At 48.8% G+C, this 22,279-nt stretch overlaps 1 protein-coding gene across 1 annotated transcript in view; it reads left to right on the top strand.

Annotated features, from left to right (window-relative positions):
- socs2 (suppressor of cytokine signaling 2) overlaps positions 1-22,279 on the top strand; it is a 106,950-nt gene that overhangs the window by 1,062 nt on the left and 83,609 nt on the right. The window contains exon 2 of the mRNA XM_038810958.1: positions 11,008-12,233. The gene's annotated coding sequence lies outside the window, so the exon portion shown is untranslated. The remainder of the gene's footprint in view (positions 1-11,007; positions 12,234-22,279) is intronic.

The following is a 22,279-nucleotide window of genomic DNA, read 5'->3' as shown; positions in this document are numbered from 1 at the left end:
GGAACCTCCCCAACTCCCTCCAAATTCCCCAACTGTCTTGTAGAACATAGAACAGTACAGCACAGAACAGGCCCTTCGGCCCTCAATGTTGTGCCGAGCAATGATAACCCTACTCAAACCCACGTATCCACTCTATACCCGTAACCCAACAACCCCCCCCCCCCCCTTAATCTTACTTTTAAGTACACTACGGGCAATTTAGCATGGCCAATCCACCTAACCCGCACATCTTTGGACTGTGGGAGGAAACCGGAGCACCCGGAGGAAACCCACGCACACACGGGGAGGACGTGTAGACTCCCATTCTATTTCCCATCAGTTCCCATTCTATCCAAACTGATGCTGTAGTAGTCAGCTGCCCACCTTCTGATCCTGTATTGCTGGCTCCTACCCCGCCCAACAGTATAGTAAGCAGCTGTTCTCTGTGCCTGACCTTGCAGTGTCTAAATCCTGAGAAAATTGCATCAGTTATCTTACCAATGTACCACGTCATCATTCTCTCGTTTTAAAAACAGAATTGCAACAAAAAGCTTTGGCCAGTTGATTGTTCCGAAGGCAGGAGTGGAGTTTAAAGATCTAATTCCGTCATTTGAATAGAATGGCGTTTTCCAGTGGCTTTGTCTTTCCTCAACCAACACCAAGAAAACAGAATAACTGTCATTCATCATCTCCATTTCGTTTTTGTGTCATGTCTAAACTTATTGATCATACACCCACATTCCCATCTAAATCATTAATGTACTTTATAAACAGCAAGGGACCTAGCACTAAACTCTGTCGCATAAAAAACTCAGACAGAACAGGAATTGAACCCACACTGCAGGCATCACGAACGAGCCATCCAGCCAACTGAGCTAACCAACTCCCTCCCCTAGTAAGGTATAATGTAATGAAACCAGATTTGGACTTTGTTGGGCAACCTATATTTAAATTCCACCCTTGAATATTGTTTACATTCCAATATTGCTGAGAGTTTCCTGACCTTGGCTGCATAGTATAGAGAAAGGAATGAGGCTGGGCTTGAGGCATTCTTTTCAATTTGGCTATTTTGTCTTGTGGTAGATAAGGAATAATTCAGACTATTTGAATTACAATTTTCTTTTTTTTAAATATTTTATTGGAGGTATTTTCAAATATATACAGAACAGAAATGAACAAACAGTAAACCAAAAACAATTAACACAATTCCCCGTGCCATTCCTCCACCCTTCTTTTTACACCCAGACCCCCATAAAACATAAACAAAACACAAAGAACCCCCACCCCCTGCTGACAGGTTAATCCCTTAAAGAAGTGGAAAACCCCTCTTCTGCTTCTTTTATGGCGAACTTGATTTTTCTAGGTGGAGGAACTCTGACAAGTTGTTCACCCATGGCCCCACTTTCGGCGGCTCCAAGTCCCACCAGCACAATATTCACCTCTGGGCTATCAGGGAGTCAAAGGCTACCAGGTCAGACTCTCTCCCCAGCTGACACCTCAAATATCGACCCATGAGCTCAGTGCCACTTCCACTCCCAAAATCTTCGGCATTGCATTCGCAAACTGTTTGCAGATCCCCTCCAACCTCCGACAGGCCAAAACATATGGACATGGTTCGCTGGGATCCCTGCACACTGCCCACACCTATCTTCCACCCCTAGAAAAAAACAGCTTATCCGAGGCCCCGTCATATCATAGAATCATAGAATTTACAGTGCAGAAGGAGGCCACTCGGCCCATCGAGTCTGGACCGGCCCTTGGAAAGGACATCCTACCCAAGCCCACACATCCACTCTACCCCCATAACCCAATAACCCCACCCAACCTTTTGGACACTAACGGTAATTTAGCAAGTCCAATCCACCTAACCCCGGTGGATTGGACTTGCTAAACAGTTTGGACTGTGGGAGGAAACCGGAACACCCGGAGGAAACCCACGCACACACGGAGAGAACGTGCTCCGCACAGCCAGTAACCAAAGCCGAAATTCGAACCTAGGACCCTGGAGCTGTGAAGCAACTGTGCTAACCACTATGCTACCGTGCTGCCCATATGAGCCATATGCACAACCTTAAACTGTATGAGACTCAATCTTGCACACGGCCAGGACGGGTTTATCCTCCGCAGAGCCTCACTTCACACCACAGCTTGCATCGCCCCTCTCAACTCCTCCCACTTGCGCTGAACCTCCTCCACCGGGGTGCCCTCCTTTCATCAGCTCCCCTTATATATCTGACACCTTGCCCTTGCCTATCATCCTCGGAGAGCAGCTTGTCCTGTAGCACTGGAGGTGGCAGCTGCGGGAATGATGTAATTTTCTTTGAGAAACGCCATGGCTTCAGCGTAGTTTGGCACGTACTGGATCAGCGGAAAGACGTTGGAGTTCAACCTTGAGTACAACATCTGCATTTTCTGCGCCTCCGAGATAGCGCTGGGCGCCGAGTTGATATACGCCTCGAAACAAGCTAGCCAGTGCTGAAAGTCCCTTTTGGCGTCGCTTGATTGCGGATCCAGCTGCAGGCGATCCGGCTTGATACGGAGGTCCATCTTTTGAAAATCTTAGAGCAATAAACTGATGCACGATCAATTGTACAAAGACGAGAGTTGGATACAACTGAGGCTTTATTGCTCTAAGATGTGTAGCCTCCCACAGTAGCTGGCAAAATGGCTGCCGCATGGAGGACACACACATTTATACTCTGCCTACTGGGTGGAGCCAGCAGGCAGGGACATACCGACGTACCTGTAGTACATGTCGTACCATACATCACCTAATATAGGTGCAACAGTGGTTTACCACAGGGAACATACCCAACTCCTTCCTCAAGAAGTTCCTCGCCTGTAGCTACATGAACTCATTCCCCTTTGCCAGCAAGTACACCTCCTCAAGCTCCTCCAACTCAGTGAACTTACCCCTACAAACATGTCCTGAAGTACTCTATCCTCAACCTCCCCCATCTCTGAAACCTCACATTCAGCCCTGCCGGAACAAACCTGTGGTTAACACAAATCAGCGCCCACAGGGAGATGCCTTCCACCCTACAGTGCTGCCAACTTCGATTCCACACCCTCAATGCTGATCACCACCCCGGGGCTCGTGGCGTACCTGGCCAGCGAGAGCGGAAGAGGTGCCAACAATAGAGCCCTCAGACTGGTCCCTTTACACAAAGCTTCCTCCATCTGGCCCCACGCTGACTTCCCCTCTACCGCCCACTTCCAAACATGCTATGTCCGCTTCCCAATATTAGTTCTGCAGATTCGGCAGCGCAAACCCCCCCGGACTGTCCCTTTCCAGAAACACCCTCCTTGCCGGGAACCCTTACCCAGCCACACAGAACTCCAGTATCATCTTATTCACCCTACTAAAAAGACACTTGATTCTGAAACACTAACAAAACTTTTGGCAGCATCGTCATCTTTACCATCTGGACCCTTCCAGCTTATTCCCGAGAAAAAAGACTGAACTTCCCCAAGATTCTCATAATCCTGTCAAAACTTTCAACTGGGTTTGCAATATATAACAGGAGGTCATCAGCGTATAAAGGAACTGGGTGACCCCCCTCAAACTCCCTACCACCCCGCTCGAAGCCCGAAGTGCTATAGACAACGGTTCAATTGCGAGGGCAAAGAGCAAAGGGGAGAGTGGGCACCCCTGCCATGTTCTCCAGTGCAACCGAAATACGCCAAATTGACACTATTGGTCCACACACTCACCTTAGGAGCCCGAGACAACAATCTCACCAATCTCACCCAGTCAACAAAACCCTGCCGAAACCCGAACCTACCCAGCACCTCGAATAATTACAGCCACTCCACATGGTCCATCGCCTTCTGCACATCCATAGACACAATCTCCTCAAACTCCCGACCCATTGAGGTCATTATTCTCACATTCAATCACCTCTAAACATTGGCCGATAGCTGCCGCCTCTTCACAACCCCCAGCTGGTCCTCCCCTATCACTCCTGACATTCAATTCTCGATCTGCACCTCTGGAAATAGCTTTGCATCCACATCTAACAATGATAGCAGGTGGTACGACCCACACTGCTTCGGGTCTTTGTCTTTCTTTTTAATTCTAGCGAGATGGACGCCTGATACAGCATGGGGGGAAGTCCCCACTGACTCATTGTACATCTCCACTAACAGGTCCCCAGCTCTGACCCAAACCTCTCACAAAACTCCACTGGGAACCCATCTGGACCCGGGACCTTCCTTGACTACATCGCCCCCACTCGATGCATCACCTCGCCCAGTCCAATCGGGAACTCCAGCCCGTCCAGAAACCGCCTATGAATAGATCCCCCATCCATCTAATTCCTGCTCTCTGCCAGCTCCGGAACCCACCATTTATCCTGCCTGGTGCGAACCTGTGGTTATTGCAAATTGGGGTCCAGACCGATGCACCCTCCACCTTCTTGTACCTCCTCTATTGCCCCCAGATCCTCAGTGCCGCCACCACCACCGGGCTAGTGGATTAACTACTGTTAATCCTTCTATAGCTACTCAGACTGACAAACCAGTCTGCTACAATCCACGTGGTGGGTGTGATATTGAATCAACCCTGTGTCTGTACTCACTGAGTGTCTCTACTGGAAAGAGGAAGATCATGTGTTCTGTGTCCTTTATATATGGATTGATGTAATGCCCCCCTGTGGTAGTGTCACCTCTTGTGTGTATTGTGAATGCCCATTGGTCGTGTCCTATCTTACTGACCTATTGGTTGAGTGTCTGTGTGTCATGTCTCTGGTGCTCCCTCTAGTGTCTATCTAGTCTACATGTACTTACATTAACCCCTTGTGTATTTACAGCGATGCATATCACCACACCGAGTGACCGTCTGGCCCCGGAGCCTTTCCCGACTGCATGCCCTCCAGTCCTCTAACAATTTCCTCTGCCTCAATTGGGGCACCCAGTCCCTCCACCAGGTCCTCCTCCACCCTCGGAAATCTCAACTGAACTAGGAAACGCCTCATCCCTTCTGCCCCAGCCGGGGGTTCCGACTCTTATAATTTGCTATAAAATTATTTTAAAATGTTGTTCACCCCCCTTGGGTCCAAGACCATGTTACCCTCCCTGTTCCTTACTCGCCCAATCTCCCTGGCCGCCTCTCTCTTCCTAAACTGGCGCGCGAAGTTCCTGCTCGCCTTTTCCCCATATTCGTAGACCGCCCCCCTTGCCCTCCTCAGCAGCTCCACCGCTCTCCCCGTGGTCAACAAGTCAAACTCTGCCTGTAGCTTACGCCACTCCCTCAGGAGTCCAGCGTCTGGGGCCTCCGCATATCTCCTATCCACTCGAAGTATCTCATCCACTAATCTCTCCCTCTCTGCTCGTTCCACCTTTTCTGCATGGGACCGAATCAAAATTAGTTCCCCTCTTACAACTGCCTTCAGAGCCTCCCAAACCACCGCTGCTGATGCCTCTCCCGTATCATTTGCTTCCAGGTAATTCTGGATGGACTTATTCACCTGCCCGCAGACCGCTTCATCCGCTAACAACCCCACATCTAATCTCCACAACGGGCATTGCCCTCTCTCCTCACTCAACCGCAAATCCACCCAATGTGGGGCATGATCAGAGACTGCAATCGCCGAATATTCTGTCCCCGCCACCTTCGGAAATAGTGCCCTGCTTAGAACAAAAAAATCAATACGAGAGTAAACTTTATGGACATGAGAATAAAACGAAAACTCCTTCGCCCTGGCCACTCGAATCTCCACGGGTCTGCACCCCCCATCTGCTGCATAAAACCCCTCAACTCTTTCGCCACGGCAGGCCTCCTTCCAGTCCTGGATTTTGACCGGTCCAAATCGGGATCAATGACCGTGTTAAAGTCCCCCGCCACGATCAGGCCGTGAGACTCCAAATCCGGGATCTTGCCTAACACCCGCCTCATAAATCCCACATCGTCCCAGTTTGGCGCATATACGTTCACAAGCACCACCCGTACACCCTCCAACTTCCCACTCACCATTATATATCTATCCCCCTTATCATCCACAATTCTTCCAGCCTCAAATGCCACCCGCTTACTAATCAATATCGCTATCCCCCTGGTCTTTGAGTCCAGCCCCGAGTGGAACACCTGACCAACCCACCCCTTTCTCAATCTCGTCTGGTCAATAATATTTAGATGTGTCTCCTGAAGCGTTGCTAAGTCTGCCTTCATCCCTTTTAACTGGCCCATTCAAACCTCTCACATTCCACGGAATCAGCCTGGACGGGGCCTGCCGACCCCCCCCCCCCCCCCCCCCAGCCGACTAGCCATAACCTTTTTTCGGCCAGCCCCGAGCCCGCGGCCCCCGTTTCCCCGAGCTCCCCCACAAGCAGCAGCCGCCCCAACCTTCCATTTGTTCCCCGATGATAGTTCCTCCCATGTCAGCAAAGCAGTCTCTCCCCCCCCCCCCCCCCCCCCCCCCACAACAGCACCCGAAACCTGATCCCCCAGGTCAAGCACCGACTTAACACATGCTCATCCCCCACCTCGCTTCCGAGAGTCAGCTGAACCATGCTGACCCCGACAACCTCCCGCCCCTGGTGCCAAACAGTCTGACTCCCTATTGTTCAAACCCCTCTCCCGACATGAATAAACCATTTAACAACATTGCATTCCCCAGTAAGTAAACAACCTCAAGTAAAAAGAAATTAGCATAAACCAATGAAGAAACAATCGCTTGAAACAGGGCCCAACCTCCCACCGAGTGCGCCAACTTCAGGGCCCCCTCCCCCCCTCCGCATCAAATCCCTGCAAAACAAAGCACCCACAAACCACCACCCCAGCTTAACACTTAACCCAAAACTACATACAATCTTATTTGAACCGATAAGAAAAATTACAAAGATTACGAACCACCGTCACATAACTTCTTTGAGACTTAAATGTCCTTTAAGACGCTTATAACTTCTTTTCTTTGATAAATGTCCATACATCGTCCAGTGTCTCAAAGTAAAGATGCCGGTCTTCGTGCGTAACCCACAACCGCGCTGGATACAGCAACCCGAATTTCACCCCCATCCTGAAGAGGATCGCCTTCACCCGATTGAACTCAGCATGTCTCTTGGCCAGCTCCGCTCCCAGGTCCTGATAGATGCGCACCTCGCTGTTCTCCCATCTGCTGCTCCGCTCTTTCTTGGCCCATCATAAAACAAGTTCTTTGTCCGAAAAGTGGTGGAAAAGCATCACCATGGCCCTCGGCGGGTCATTCACCTTAGGCTTCCTTGCGAGGGCTCTATGCGCTCCATCCACTTCCAGGGGCCGAGAAAATGCCCAGGACCCCATCAGCGTCTCCAACATGCCTGCAACATATGCTCCCGCGTTCGACCCCTCAATTCCTTCAGGGAGGCCAACAATCCTTAAGTTCTGCCTCCTGGACCTGTTCTCCAGGTCCTCCAGCTTCTCCTGCATTCTCTTTGGTGCTCATCTAACACCTCCACCTTGTGCTCCAGCACGGTTAGGTAGTCCTCCTGGCTAGATAACCTCTGCTCAATTTTTTGTATCGCTTTCCCTTGGGCCGCCTGATTCAATACCATTTGATCAACCGCAGCCTTGATCGGGTCCAACATTTCCTTTTTCAGCTCAGCGAAACAGTCCTTAAAGAACTTCATCTGCTGCTCCTTGGATCACTGAGCCACCGCTCCCTGGTCCTGACCCTCCACTATGCTGCGCCGCGATACCAGCTCCGACTGCCTCACTCTATCAGGGCTGAGTCTTTTCACACGGCCACTTCTAGTCCAATTAGCCATACATCGGAGAGGGAATCCTTCTTAATATTGTCCACTGCACCGATCTATCCCCTAAAGTCCGAGAAAAGTCGGGAAAAAAGGTCTGAAAGTCCGTTCCACTGCACCCCCGCCACGGGTTTCATGACGGCATGGGGTGGATTCAGTGGGAAATCCCATTCACAGTGGCAGGACCAGATGATCCCATTGCCGGTGAACAGCGTGCTGCCCAGCGGGGAGGCCAGAGAATCCCGCCCTCAGCCTCTGGGTTACTATTCCCGATGTGTAGCTAAAAATGGAGAACAATTTTCTTGATTCCCACCTGATTATTCTTCCCCTGATGAGAATGCATCCTGACCAAGAATCGGACAAATAGCCTGCTGTTCACTCCAGACTGACATGAAGAATCGCCGCTTGGGAGAGTGAAGTAAATGACAAAGGGGAGACAGAAAAGTTAATTAACAAAGATGTTTATTCCATAGCACAAAAAAGACACCCACTAAAGGCTCAGGGAGCTGTTGCCCCAGAATTTATATGATACCGACTCATTCAGCCACATCACAAAAACACAGGGTCCGCGCATCCCAACAGTGTCTGTAGGAACAAAGCTTGCAGCCATGCGGCAAACATCAGCACACATGTAAAATAGTAAAGGAGGAGGTTGATGTAAGTGCTGTCCTTCTTTAGTGATGTCAACAGATGTTTACCCTCATCTCATATTGCCACTGGGATGTGTGACACCCTGGGCAAGTGCACAGTAAATGCCAGCCCCACTCGTCCTAAAGTCACAACACAATTGAATTAACCAATAATTCTTATAAAAATACCCAAAGTCTTTGACCCTTAGCTGTCCAATAATTACAGTCACTAGGTTTGTATTTTGAAACACAATGAATGTATTTATAGCCAGAAAAATGATGAAATATGTAGTAATTACAATTGGATAACAACAAGCTAACCTAGAACCCCCTTTTAACTGTCCACCCTCTACTTACACACACAAGACAGACAAACGCAGAGGGGGGAAGGAAAGGGTAAAAATAGTAAGGATAGAGGTCAAAAGTTAAGAGTCTGCTTCAAACGATGGTTCTTTAGCACGCTTTCCTCACAGCATGCTGGTTGATCAAATTCCTCAGTTTGCAGATGGTATTGGTCTTCCTTGCTAAGTCATTCATTCAATACAACACTTGCAGGCAGTAGGCTTTCTGGAGAGACGTACTTCTAAAACTGGGCCTTCAGGTTAAGGTTCACACCCAGACCTATATCTTGCTGTATGAACAGTTTATTCGACATCAATCCTTGCTTTTAGCTCGGGGTTTGACTTCAAACCTTTGCAGTCTCAAGATAATAACACCCAGTCTTGCTGGAGAATCAGCCCTCCCAGTTCCTTGTGGAGTGAGCTTCACTGGATCTTTTAGATTAGAGTCAATTGGAACCCTCCAACCAAGCTGCAGAATCAATAGTGAAACCAAACTTGAACTTTGTGACTCTGGATGACCGGTTACTGGGCAGAGCACAGCTTTTGAGCCAATTCATTGGCCATGATCCAAATCAATCAAACCAAGTCATTACTGATGTCAGCCACGCTCCTTTCACCCATCTAAAACAACATAATCTTCTGGATTCTTCTGTTTGAATTAAAGACACAGGCTCCGTGCCTTAATGTTGGAGGTCCGTTAAACATCCATTGATCAAAAAATGTAATGGCAAAAATAAAAGAATGGGAAAATAAGGGAATAAACAGGAACAAACAGGAAGAACCCTTACAGAAGAGCTAAGATATTTGTTTTAATTTATTTTCCTGCATTGCAAAGAAGACCGGCATGAAATTAGTGAGATGTCAGGTCATGTGGTCCTGCAATAAACCATCCATAGATAGTTAATGCTTTTAATGATAACATTAATTTTGATAATTTATGTTATTAAGGTCAGAAAACATGGAGAAATACACTGGCACTCCACTACAACACAGTACGGCGTTAGTACACAACTCTATAACTCTGACTTGGGCCTCAACCTTAGCATTTGGGGCCTCACAGTAGCATGGTGGTTAGCATCAATGCTTCACAGCTCCAGGGTCCCAGGTTCGATTCCCAGCTGGGTCACTGTCTGTGTGGAGTCTGCACATCCTCCCTGTGTGTGCGTGGGTTTCCTCCGGGTGCTCCGGTTTCCTCCCACAGTCCAAAGGTGTGCGGGTTAGGTGGATTGGCCATGCTAAATTGCCCGTAGTGTAAGGTTAATGGGGATTGTTGGATTACGGGTATACGGGTTATGTGGGTTTAAAGTAGGGTGATCATTGTTCGGCACAACATCGAGGGCCGAAGGGCCTGTTCTGTGCTGTACTGTTCTATGTTCTATGTTCTATTTCAGAATCTATTCGGAACATTAAAACATAAACGATTCAGTCAATGAACTGGCAGCCTCATGACTAACTCTATGCATAAATACCGGTCAAATTTGCACTGATACCTTACAACAAGAACGAAAAATCATGGGCGGAAATTTACAGGACTCGACCAATGGGTTTGCAGGTGGCCAGTAAAATTCTCCAGGTGACCTTCCTGCTGCTGTCCTGCCCATCCCTGATGTGGTTTGCCCCACCTCTTTAGGTGTCCCAGCCCACACTGGACTTTCCAATGCAATCTCTGCCACCCCTTGCCTACTCCATCCCTCCCTCCACTCACGGGGCTTTCCCTCTTTTACCTGCTGAAAGACATCCAGACCAATCTTTGTCATGGACTCCTGGCATTTAGAATCGGACGACTGTCTGCAGTCCCAGCAGCAGGCAGCTCTCCTGGTGGCACATCTCGGGGTACAGAGCTGCCAGTAATCAAATTGGCCAACATCTGGCTGAGGCAGGACCTCGTCCTGAGTGAGGGGCAGAGATCCTGTCTCCAGCCAAGTGTGGCGAATGGCTATGTGGCTACCAATAGGGTGCAGCATGGTAGCATAGTGGTTAGCACAGTTGCTTCACAGCTCCGGGGTCCCAGGTTCGATTCCTGGCTTGGGTCACTGTCTGCGCGGAGTCTGCATGTTCTCCCCGTGTGTGCGTGGGTTTCTTCCGGGTGCTCCGGTTTCCTCCCACAGTCCAAAGATGTGCAGGTTAGGTGGATTGGCCATGCTAAATTGCCCTTAGTGTCCAAAAAATGTTAGTGAGGATTACGGGGATAGGGTAGATATGTGGGTTTCAGTAGGGTGCTCTTTGTAAGGGCCGGTGCAAACTTAATGGGCTGAATGGCCTCCTTCTACACTGTAAATTCTATGATTCTATCAATATTGACAGAGATGTATTCCCTGCTTATCTTTTAGGTGACGAGATGGGAACCCCCACCATTCGAAAAATTCTGACCCAAGTGTACTGAAATATCAAAGATGAAATCTTACACCATTGCTGAGAAATTGAAAAACATTGCTCACATGAATGAAGGCAGTAACAGGCATCCATTTCACAAGCACTGGAAATGTTTAGATCAATGCTTTCTGAGTGGCTTAAAGATGTTGTGAAGGGCGTCAATCAAGATGCATGTAGATGGCCATGCAGAAAAGAAAACCCAAAATACATAGAAACTAGAAGCAGGAATCGGCAATTCGGCCCTTCGAGCCTGTTCCGTCTTTCATTATGATCCTGGCTGATAATCAAATTCAATACCCTGATCCCGCCTTCCCCCCATATCCCTTTAGCCCCAAGAGCTATATTGAACTATTTCTTGAAATCACACAACAATTTGCCTCAATTACTCTCTGTGGTTGTGAATTCCACAGATTCACCACTCAGGTTAAGATATTTCTTCTAATCTCAGCCCTAAAAGGTTTACCCATTATCCTCAAACTACCACCCCTAGTTCTGGACTCCCCCACAATTGGGAACATTTTTTCTGAACCTACCATGTGTTACGACACCCTGGGCCAGTCCACAGTAAATTCCAGCCCGCAGGACCCTGGAGTCCCAACACAAGTGATTTAACCAATAATTTGTATAAAAATTCCCGAAATCTTTGGCTCTTGGCTGCCCAATAATTTACAGTCACCAGGTTTGTAAGTTGAAACACCATTACTTTATTTGTAACAGGAATAAAGATGAAATATGCAGTAATTACCACAGAATAACAGCAGCTAACCTACTGTCCCTCCCTTTTTATTGCCCCACCCTCTACCCACACAAGACAAACAAACACATACAGATGGAAAGGGGTAAAATAATAAGGATAAACATCATAAGCAGTGCATGCTTGCAGGAAGGGTGTTGTGGACTTTAATAGTTATGAGCTAAACAACGTCAGGTCCGTACTTGGAGCCAAATTAGATACTGACACCAGAATACATGGTTGAATGTTGACACTCAAGATGCTACCCAGAAAGCAAGATTATGACATGCTGAAATATTGGTGAATGTGACATCCAAATTGTCAAGGATTCAGCAAACTGAAGGTGATGATGCTAAGACAGAGCCACTGCCATCATCCCAGTTACCTGCTACCAAGAAGCATCACCAAGATAGTTGGAAGCCAATGGAAAATCTCTTCCAAGTGTGACAGGTACAGAATGTCTTACATCTGGCAAAGGCAGAGTCGAGGACTAAGTGTAAATTGTTTTTTTTTTAAAATCCTGATTTATTCAACATTGATTGTTCATCTGTTCAATAATGACCGATTGTGTGTATATATATATATTCACATTTCTGTTACTAGAGGAAAAAAATGTAATTTATTTGAATTGATTGTTTTAATTTTGTTTATTATTCTGGCTGAGCACTTGTGAAAGGATTTTGTTATATCACAATCTCACCTATAACATGGTCTCAAGATATGAACCACATGAACCATGTTATACTGTGGTCCCACTGCAAAATAGTTCCACTGTAGTGAGTGATTAGCACTCATAATCCATGAACATGTTTAGCGAAATGGGTAAATTAATCAACTTTAAACATTGACTTCCTCCACCACCAACACACAATGTGTACTATATATAAGGTGCACTGCAGTAACTCACCAATTGTTGTGGAAATAATAATAGACAGAGGCTTCGAGCTTTGTTTCACAAATTTTATTAACATAATATCGTGGAGAGGCTGCAGTGGCTAATTGCCATTCCACAGCATTCTGAGATTAGACAGAAGAAAGCATGGGCAAGATTCTCCGCAAATGCAGAGAATCGTAAAGGCTGCCGTGGGACAGGCCGTGACCCACGGCAGCCTTCACGCCCACTTCCGGGGCAGATTCTCCCCCCGGGCAGGGCTAGGAGCGCTGCCATGTGCGTCACAGCGCCGCGGCCTTGACGACGGTAGTCAAGGCCGCGCGTCACGCCGGCTGACGCGGCCGATGACGTCAGCCGTCTTTCCGTTGCCGTCTTTCCCCTCAGCCGCAAGACGTGGCGGCTTTATCTTGCGGGGCGGTGGAGGGAAAAGAGTGCGTCCGTTACCGACGCACGGCCCGCGATCGGTGGGCACCGATCGCGGGCCTATGCCCCCCTTGGCACGGCCGTGGTACTGCCGTGCCAATCGGGCTCCCAGATGCCCCAAACGGGCATCTGCCGCCCGTTTCACGACGGCAGCGAGCAGGTGTGTTTGCTGCCGTGTTGAAATGGGCACAAAGCCCCGGCCGCTCGGCCCATCGGCCCCGGAGAATCGCCGCTCACCGTAAAAAAACAGCGAGCGGCGATTCGTGGCGTGGGTCGGGCGTGGGGGGGGGGGGGGAGAATAGGGGGGAGAATAGCGGGAGGGCGTGATAAAAGTCAGGAGGCCCTTCCGCTATTCTCCCACCCGGCGTGGGGGGCGGAGAATCGCGCCCCATATCTTTATAGTCTGAATATAGCTCTAGAAGAAAACAGCATCTGGCTGGCCATGTTTATATTAAACAAATGTAGTCTTGCCCTTGGCTAAAAACAACTTGTCAGCTAAATAAGGCCAAATGTTCCTAAGCAGTATCTTGGTACATTTACCCGACATATTAATGTATTCTCTAAGCGGGCAACTAATCCTCACATTAATTTCCCTCCTACACCAAGGTTCCTTGAACAGCACCTTCTAAACATGTGACCTCTACCACCTAGAAGGAAAAGACAGCAAATGCAAGTTTAATTTGTAAGTTTCCCTCCAAGTCAAACACTATCTTGACTTGGAACTATATCGCTGTTCCTTTGCGTTTGCTGTGTCAAAATCCTGGAATGCCCTTCCTAACAACACTATGAGTGTACCTGTACCATATAGACAACATGGTTCAAAAAGCTGCAAGGGGAATTAGCGATGGGCAACAAAACTGGCCTTGCCAGCAATATTCATACCTCATGGAAGAATAAAAATAAGTTTTATCTTCATATAATCCATTATTTAAATAACTGACAACTATTCAGTTTCTTACACTACTGTTAATTGTACCTGTACCTCGTTAGCTACAGTATTGAGGCATCACTGCAGGTAAAAGACAAAAGGTTGAACTAAAATGTGTAGCCATGCTGGCCACGCAAAATGGACACTGAGCCAAACTAAAATGGAAGGCTGCTGAGAAACAGACAGTTCAGCCAGAACAGCAGTCTGCAAAGAGCAGTTTGCATTCTGCAGCAGCAGAAACCAGTTTGGGCTCAGGTGAAAAGACCTTAGCTAGGTGCAAATGGCAAAACGCTTTGCATGCTAATGAGGCCATCAGACTTGAACACCCACACAATAGATACATTTGGTTCTGAATGGACACATTCCAATCAAGACCCAGACATCGAGGCACCAGAAACCTCCAAACAAAAGGACATAAGAAACGCCCCCTCCATCACGGAGACCCCCTCGCATTGGGGAATTAATCCAGCATCGATAAGAAATTGATCCAATAGGTAGAGCCCGCCCGAGAAGAGGGAAGGACAACGGAACCCCTATAAAAGATAGGGACCTCGTGTTGTCCGGTCTGTTAAACCCGTGCTCCGGCTCCGACTGACACCTGGTATCCTGACTCCAGCCGTTGAGCACCAGCCGCCGAAACCGTAAGTTCAACGCTCGCTACGCGATCCAAGCCCACTAGACTCCCAAGTGCCAGAACGCTTGCTGAAGGCTGCAGACAAAACCAGGACGAAGGCCTCGTTCTCTGACCTTGCCTGTTCCTGTTAGATAAGTATTCTGTTTGCTTATGTTTAGTTGTAGCTTAGTCTCTTAGTGTGTGTGCATGAGTATTTATTATTAACTGTATAATAAATATTGATCGTTTGAACTTGACTAATCGGTGTATAGCTTTTATTCGTTTGAACCCTTGAGGACCTGTGTTTCGTGCAACATTTAGTGGCGACATCCGCCGGGACCCTGTTGTAAGTGGAAACACCACAGTGTCCAGGACCCTGAAATTTGAATCAGAACTCCAAATTGCAGAGAAAGAAAGAGATCACAAGTATTCAAGGTGTTCAAAATAATAAGCGAAATTCGGAAGTGTGTTTAGTGCATGCGTACTAACAGGGCTGTAAGGTAAAACTGAAAGCTTTTTGTTGCGACAAACTTTCGGTAGTTTTGTGATCGGAAAATAGCGTAAGCCGTACCCTTTTCTCAAAACACCACCCCAACAACCCCCTGTTCCAAATTATAAAAAGAGAGTCAGAGGAAATGGCCATGCAGGCAATGGAACGTCTGATGGATCCAGCAAAGTTTGTGGTCGCAGCGACCAGCAGCAGTAGCAGGGTAGGCCAGTGTCCCACGTGGGAGCTGGAACTCCGCAAATATCTGCAGGGAAAGGGATGGCCCCTTTGGAAAGAGTTTTGTGCAAATGAGGAGACAGGTCCCGGAAGTATAGGTCATACTTGGTGGGAGAACCTCTCTCAAATACACAAAAAGAGTTTAGGTAAAGCACGCAAGCCGATGGCGATTGTGTCCTGCTTGGCACAGTTGCGAGGCGCAGAGGAGGTCATCAGGACGCTCCGGACAGATTTAGAGGAAAGGAACCGAATGAGTAAGGTCGATGTCAGGGACATCGAGAAAGAAAACCTGGATCTTAAAGGGAAGTTGGCAGAGAAGGGTAGAGAGGTGGATGATGCCAAGAGGGCTCACCAGTCTTGTCTAGCTCATCTGAACAGTTCCCAGACCCAGTATGAGAAAGCCTATCAGGACGTGCAACGTGCCGTTCTGATAAGACAGGAATCGGAAAAGCAGGTGGAGGCATTGCAGAGGCAATGTTCCGATCTCAAAGCAGCTTTGAGAGCACTCCATGCTGCAACGACCGAACAAAGACAAAGCACAGTTGACCACGCGAAATGCAGGAAACAGATTGCGGAACTGCAATCTCTGCTTTCGGTGCAGAATGGCTTCCAAAGCACCTTTGGAGCTCAGTTAGATGGAGAAAACGCCCCAGATTGGCAGGAATTAAGCGAGACAGCGCAGCGTTATGTTCAGGGAACATGTGCGCCCGCAGCTCAGCAGAAACGACAGGCACCCCAACCCCCCACAGCTCAGATCATAACCGCACCCATGAATCCCGTAACCACACAGAGGAAAGCCGAATCAGAAGGCGCCCCAGACATAACTTACACCACCCCTTTAACAGTAACCCAGCTAAGGGACGCTTGTGAAAAGATCACTCCGTTCCTCCCCACCGCAGACCCCCACCAGTTCTTTGCTAAAGTAAAACAGCAGGCTACCATGTACGGCCTGGATGAGAGAGAGCAGGTTAAGCTCACCGTGCTGAGCTTAGACCAGAGTGTAGTGGCAGCCCTCCCCGACCCACAAAACGTGGCAGGAGGCAGCCTAGAGGAGATGCACACTGCCATTTTAGATGCCATCGGGTACAATAGAGGTGACCCCGTAGAAGGATTGAATAAGTGCAGGCAGAAGAGATCCGAACACCCCACAGCATTCGCAGGAAGGCTGTGGATTCATTTCAGCGCAGTTTTCGGACAGCTAGATAGAGCGCATTTAACCCGCGAAAACATGGTTAAGTGGACGCGCACAATTATCTCACACGCAACAGAAGCAGGACAGAGCGCTTGCAATAATTACGACCCCTCAGAAGAGGCCCATAACGAAAAATGGGTCCTCAAAAGATTGTCCCGCGCTTGGGAGCAATCGCTTCAGGCAAAAGGAAAGGTTAGATCCCCAGAAGAGGCTCAGGCTGCTGCAGATATCCAAGCAGTCAGAGAGCACCAGAAGCCCGCATGGGTAAATGAAGGCAAGAGCAGCCCTCAACAGAAAGGACAGGAATGCTATAACTGTGGACAGTTAGGGCATTGGGCAAAAGAGTGTAATGCACCCCAGCGATCTCAGAGAGGCCAGCAGACAGGCACTCTGAACCGCAACAAGGCAAAACCAATCCACAATGTAGCAGTACAGTCAGGACCCACCAATGTGGACGAGACGAACTGACGGTGTTCGGGCTCCCCCACTTGGGTCTGTGACACACTATGGGACTCATCAGGGAGGCCCGTAGTCACGGCAAAAGTCAAAGGGAAGCCCATAGAGTTACTGTGGGACACAGGAGGATCCCGCACCACCATTAACTCCACAACCACGGCACACGCAGACACGTGGCCGACCACCTCCACCATCACACTTAGCGGGTTCACCGGACACTCGCAGCAGGGACATATCACAGCACCCGTAGCGATCCAGCTAGGGAACATTAGCACAAGACACCCCGTAGTTTTAGTAAATCTTCCCCGGACAGCAGAGCACATCCTGGGGATAGATTTTATGAACGCTCACAGCTTGTCGTTCGACCCAGTGAACCAGTGTGTCTGGCGAATGGCGAGATCAGACAGAGCCCCAGCCACCCTCACAGTAGGAGACTACGCTAATCGGATTAGCGCAGTGGGAGAGTACTCATTCGACCTGACTACACTCCACACCGACCGACAAATTAAGGCCCTACTAAACAAACACAGGACAGCATTTGCAAGTCACCGTCATGACTGTGGCAGAATGACTGGACAAGTTCATGTTACCGGACAGGACCCCCGACCGCAAAAGCAGTATAGATTTCCCCTCGAGGCAGAGGTGGAAATAGAAAAGGTTATAGGCAGCTTGTTGGACCAAGGTGTACTGAGAACGGTAGCCTCCACCAACAATGCCCCTATTTGGCCAGTGAGGAAGCCCGATGGATCATGGCGTCTGACCATCGATTATCGGGAACTCAATAAAGTAACCCCCGCAGTAGCCCCAACGGTAGCTACTAGTCCCGAGACCATGCTCAAGCAGGGTCTCAACGCCAAGTACTTCACGGTATTGGACATCAGTAATGGATTCTGGTCAATACCATTGGCAAAAGCGTGCCAATACAAATTCGCATTCACTTTCAAAACTCAGCAGTACACGTGGACATGCCTCCCACAAGGATTCCACAATTCACCCTCCATTTTCCACCGACAGCTGGCAAGTGGATTAGAAAAATTTTCCCGACCCGAATGTCTGGTACAGTATGTAGACGACCTACTACTGCAGACAGACACAAAGGCAGAGCACATTTCGCTTCTGGCCGAACTCCTGGAACTCTTAACTGAAATTGGCTGTAAAGTTAACCCGAAAAAGGCCCAAATATTGGAAAGTAAAGTGATGTATTTGGGATCAGTCATCACGCACGGCAAACGCGAGATCGAATTCAAAAGAATTGATTCGATTGTCAAATTGCCCCTTCCCCAAAATGTATCAGCCCTCCGGTCGTTTTTAGGACTGGTTGGCTATTGTCGGAACCACATCGACGGATTCGCGACAAAAGCCGCCCCACTTTCAGACCTCCTTAAGAAAGGAGCCCCCTGGGAATGGCTTCCGCAGCATACAGGCGCTGTGGAAGAGTTAAAACGAGCCCTTAGTGCAGCACCCGCGCTGCTAGTCCCCGACCAACTTTCACCGTACGCAATAGAGGTAGCGAGCACCGATCTGACCCTCTCGGCCGTGTTGCTTCAAGAACGGCACGAGCAGCTAAGACCAGTGGCTTATGCCTCCCGACTGTTAGACCCAGTAGAACAAGGATTTTCAGCCTGTGAGAGGCACCTCCTTGCTGTCTTCTGGGCAGTGCAGTATTTCTCATACATCACCGGACTCAACCCCATCACCATTCTAACCGAACACACACCCACACAGCTACTACTAGACGGTCGACTGAAGGACGGTTCAGTTAGCCAGATTAGGGCAGCTAGGTGGACCCTACTTTTACAAGGACGGGACATTACAGTGAAACGGACACGCACACACACATACTTAGCAGACAACCTCCAATACCCCGGACAGCCCCATGACTGTGAAATTGTAGCTCCCCTGCATAACACAGGACCCTTTTTAGCAAAAACACCCCCCAGGAAGATAGGGAACCCGAAACAAAGCCCCCAGCCCACAGACACGTGTGGACCCTTGAGGATTTATGTAGACGGTTCCTCCACAGTTTTAAATGGTGCGCGTATCACAGGATGCGGCATCTATGTAGAGGACGCGCAGGGGCGCGCTCTCGAAGAGATAGCTCTTAAGTTACCAGGTCACTTAGGCGCGCAGGCAGCAGAGCTAGCAGCCATAGCGTACATAGTGGACCACCCCGATTCTTTCCCCAGCCCAGCAGACATATATTCAGACAGCTTATATGTCTGTAACAGTTTAACCGATTTTCTGCCCCTGTGGAGGACACGAGGTTTTGTCTCCGCAGACGGAAAACCCCTTCCATCAGCCCCCTTACTCCAGCATATCCTAGAGAAAGCGAAGGACAGGACCTTCGGCATAATAAAAGTAAGAAGTCACCATAGGTCATCACCCCCTGGGAATGTAAAAGCCGACGCGTTGGCTAAGGCAGGTTCCAGGAGAGGACACTTATGGACCCCCCCAGCTAGCGCACCAGCTAGCGCCCCTGTGAGCGCAGTCCAAGTCTCACAGACTGATATTAAAGATCTCGTGGCAGCACAAAAACAGGACGGAGACCTCAGGGAGGTTTTCAAGGGAAACTTTGTGCCTGCTTACGAGCACTTTAAACACGCACTGACCACACATGAGGGTGTGATCATTAAGGACCAACTTTATGTGGTCCCACAGCAGGACAGGAATCAGATGATTGCCTTGTTCCATGACGGACACGGGCATCAGGGAATTGATGCAACAACGAGGCACCTCAGGCAACTCTGTTGGTGGCCAAATCTCAGGAATGATGTAACGCACTACATAGAGAATTGCCTGATTTGTGCTCAGAATAACCCGGAGCGGTATTCTAAGAAAGCACAACTTCGGCATACTCGCCCAGTTAACGGCCCTTGGACAAACCTCCAGATCGACTTTATAGGTCCATTGCCCCCTTGTCGGAATGGCTATAAATACGTTCTGGTGGTGATAGATACCTTTACCAAATGGGTAGAGGCATTTCCCTCACGAACAAACACAGCTAAGACAGCTGCAAAGATCCTGACCCACCACATCTTCACGAGATGGGGTTTACCCCGAAGTATCGATTCGGACCAGGGATCTCACTTTACAGGACGGGTCATGAGGAACGTCCTGACAATATTCGGAATCAAACAGAACTTCCACATTGCGTATCATCCACAGTCCAGCGGGATTGTGGAGCGCATGAATCGGACCCTAAAAACTACCCTTAGGAAAATGGTTCAAGAGAACAATTCCACATGGGATTCAGTGCTCCCATTTGCACTTATGTTCATAAGGAACACTGTCTCCACATCGACAGGATACACACCACATACACTCATGACCGGACGCCCTATGAAAGGTACAGAATTCCTTTTAGGACTGGACATGACAAGCCCGGAAGTGACGGCCCTCACACATGAAAAGGCAGTTAAAGATCTAGTTGAGACTGTGAGGTCTGCACAGCTCGCAGCCGCAGTCCAGCTAGGGAAACGCCGACAGCAACGGACTGCCTGTTTCAATAAGACCGTCCACACCACAGAATTCCAGGTTGGGCAACAGGTAATGTTATCTGTTTATAACCCCAGCAGTTTTTTGGCTCCAAAATATTCCGGTCCCTACTCAATTTCGGACAAAATTAGCCCCTCCGTTTACAGGATCAAATATCCTAATGGGAAGACCGCGTGGTTCCATATAAACCAGTTAAAGGCATATGGAACACAGGCCAACCATGCTCACCATGTCCTGCTGGATGCAGCAGAACACTTCACCCCGCCCACCAGAGACACTTTTCCACCATCCCCCTCACAGACCAGTTCATCCACGGACTCGCCCACGACTCCGCCCACAGACCACTACAGACCACGCCCCGACACGCCCACAAGCTGCCACAGCAGAGACAGTAGGACAGACACTGACTCTGAAGACAGCGACACCACACAGCCATACAGCCCACACTGCACCAACTACGACCCCGACTCCAGTGACCCCATGGAAGTCACTTACCTCAAAAACCCCGAACCACCACCCGACCCCGACTACCCCGACAACACACTCGACGCTACACAATGGCACAGGGACAATTCCTACAGACTTGTCCGCAATGACGAGAGTGACCCCCGGTCACACAACTCCAAAATAGCATGCCTGATCCACACAAGGGTGTGGGATCCGGGAGAGTAGGACGACACGGTGTCTGACTCCCGACACGGCAACCCCTTTGTGACCCTGTTCACAGAGGCAGAATCAAAGTGAGGTGTCCAGATGATGTAAGATAGGAATCGTTTGAGGGAAACGATGTCCTTTCTGATGGAACCTGCACGTATGTTTGTCTTCGTTTTATGTTTGTTTGTTTTCAGCAATGTAAATGTTTCAGCTGGAGGATGGACATCTTCTTTTCAGCTGAAAAGATTGTGACCACCTCACATACACGTTAGCTTGTCTGCCGAAACTTTTGAGAACTTCGGTTTGATTGGAGATCCTTTCCAAAGTTGTAAGGCCACACGCCAAATAGCTTGTCCGCAGATATCTCTGAGAACTTCAGTGATGTCCTCAGTAGGAGCATCTTGGCTCCCTTGGTTTTTTAGGTGCCCCTCTATTCGGCGAAATAGAGGCTGCAAGTCATGGTCAACACATTCGTACCCGTTTTTTCCAGGTTACTCAGGCAGTGGACAAACGGCACTGAGGACCCGCCCTGTCTGAGAACCAACCCTTGGTCAGCCAAGCTCGGGTATGGCACAGCACGCCCTACCCGGGGATCCCATCCAACTCGTACCCGTAGCGGCCCATACGCAACTCATTCGGATGTTTATTTCCAAGTTTGTTTTCATTTTAGGTTAGGTAGCCCTTCGGCCACCATCCCACATGCTATTTACATCCGGGAACATTCGGATGGTAAATCAGCAAAGCCTGCGAGACGGCTCGCAGAAGGAAGGATTGTTAGGTGTATGCTGGTCTTTAAATTCGCTTTTTGAAAAAAAAAAATGAGGGGAGTCACAGGGTGTGACTTAGCCAGTCATTTTAAAGGGTCAATTGGGATTTGAAAGACAGATGCACTAACAAGTAAAGGTCTTAAACTGTGTACTGACAGATACTGTGCTTGATCCCAAAGGTTTCAAAGGACGAGACAGAGGTCGAAGCCAGGATTGTCAATACCGGAGGAAGAAGGAAGAGAAAGAAGAAGAACAACAAAAGATGATGGAAGCCCACTTATTACTGTTTAATGTCATATGTATATGTGTGGAAACAAGACACGTTTCCCCCACAACCCCCACCGTAAATGTT

Source organism: Scyliorhinus canicula, chromosome 11 (assembly GCF_902713615.1).
Source record: "Scyliorhinus canicula chromosome 11, sScyCan1.1, whole genome shotgun sequence".
NCBI lineage: Eukaryota > Metazoa > Chordata > Chondrichthyes > Carcharhiniformes > Scyliorhinidae > Scyliorhinus > Scyliorhinus canicula.
This window is presented reverse-complemented; position numbering and strand designations above follow the sequence as displayed.